Raw genomic sequence first — 2,164 nt, forward strand, 5'->3', positions numbered from 1 at the left:
GCCAGGGTTAACAGGACTGATGATCTTTTTGCAGCCAGGCCGCGGGTGGACACCCGCTCAAGGAGCCAGGCTAGGAGGCTGCCCAGCGCCAGCGCTGGTCAAGCTTGTAGCCCCCGGGGCTTCCCCCGCGCCCCAGCCAGGGCGGGGCCTCAGGAGGGAGGGGGCGGGGGCAGGGCAGAGAAGGGGCTTTGCTAATTGCCAAAGCGAAAAGGGAGCTCACAGAGGACTCAGGAGGGAGGGGGGCGGGGGCGGGTGGAGGGCGGCGGGGAGAAGGCGCTTTGCTAATTGCCTAAGCTGGAAGTGAGCTCACAGAGGATGTGGCTGAGAGTCTGGGAGGAGGTGGAGGGGCTGGCGGAGGAGGGGCGGGCAGCGCCGCGGTGCTGTGCTGCGGCTCAGTCGGGACTGCAGGACCCACCGGACTCGCCGCCCGTACGCTCCCATGTGAGGCTCCGCTGTCCCGCTCCTGCTGCCTGCTGCCCCTCCCCGCCCCAAGGCTTCTCCGGACCACCCTCTGCACAGGGGTAAAGTGACACCGCGCCGCGCCCTCACCTGGAGCAGAAAGCGCGGACCCGACCTGGGGGCGAAGAGGGGGGTTGTGGAGGCCCAGCCTCCCGCGAACCCCAGGGCACCGGGACCACCCCGGACGCTGCGCCAAACCCGGGTCCTCATGGGGTCGGGCTGGGGACAGCGCCTTGCGAGGTGCCCCCCGCCAGCAGGCACGCTAGCCCCCATCTTTCCGCAGCCCCATGCGCCCGTGCTGAGGACCCCCTTCCCTCCCCCGCCGTGGCCCCGCTGCTTTTGTTCTGGACTTGGGATCCCAGGTGGAAACTAGTCCCTCAGACCTCCCTGGCAGCAAGGAGGGCAGGGAGGGATTCTTGGTTTCCTGCCCTGGCTCCTCCTCTCTCCCCATTCACAAGCCTTCTGGCTTCCCTTTACTCTCCTCATTGTCAGTTTTCTGAAATGGTTTTCTTCTGCATGTTGACCCAAAGAGCTATTTCATGAATGAATATACACGAAACTGAGTTGGGGCCCACCTGTGAGAGCCCACCTGTAGAGGCCTTTCATTAGAATGGTCTCTGGTTCTAGCCTCAGTTCAGAATACTGCATGTACCTGAGGACCAAGTCCAGATGTTTCTTTCATCTCTGACTTGAATTTGAAATCCTCCTCAGACTTCAGCTTCCAGGATTTCTCCAGTCCTTGCTCTCCCACTGTCTTGGTGGGGATCCGCCATGACTGTTGAACACAGGAATGAATGAATGATATATACCCCAGACTGCTGGGGCTTTGTCTTCTTTTGCTGAGGTTGGAAAGGCTTGGGAGAGACCCCCTGTATGCAGATAGAGAGCTGCATGCAATTGCTTAGATAAACGTGTTCCCCACTTAACTGCTTGGGCATTGAACATTTCGCCCTTAACCTGTGGCTTGAGCAGTTAGGAGGAGACAATCTGGAGGTGAATCAGAAGATGGCTGAATCCACATGGTGGTGGTCTGGGTTTGGGAGATTTTCCTGTAGATTCAAAGGAAAGATATAAATTCTTCCAGTGGGGAGTGGTAAACTTTTTATCGATGGGAGATGGAAAATAAATGGTCTGGTTAAACTTTCCCGCCCCCTCAAAACCCATTATTTGAAAACACAAAAAGCAAAGTGAAGGGAGAAATCCTCCCACTCCCATTCCCACTCACCTCCATAGCCATCTCCTCTTCCAAGAACCTAAGAGACAAGGTGCCAAGAAGTGTTAGGTACCAGCAGTGGTCTCAGATCTCATTCAAGAATCATGGTGAAAGGCTTTCAAATAGATTGTGGGGGAACAGGGGTCCAATTAGGGGGGACAAGTTTAAGGTTTGCCTGGTCCCCTAAAAATTAATGGCACTAGAGAAGATGAGCTTTGGGAACTATAGCTTAATGGATACAATGTGTAAAAAGCTTCAGTGAGTCATGGTGGGAAGAGGCCAAGAGGGCAGCAAACACAGTCTTAGATGATGTTATTAATAGCACTACAGGCTCTAGATTTCCTGTGGTGGTGTTCTTGGCAAGACCAGCCCGGCCAAAGTGGATACTCTCAACCTGGAACAGAGGGTCTTGGAGATGTCAGCACGTGAGGTATGATGAGAGGGTAAAATGATAGGAGGTGTCCTTTGGAAGGACTGACTCCTTGACTTTAA

This window comes from Mustela nivalis (assembly GCF_964662115.1).
Source record: "Mustela nivalis genome assembly, contig: HAP1_SCAFFOLD_285, whole genome shotgun sequence".
Classification (NCBI taxonomy): domain Eukaryota; kingdom Metazoa; phylum Chordata; class Mammalia; order Carnivora; family Mustelidae; genus Mustela; species Mustela nivalis.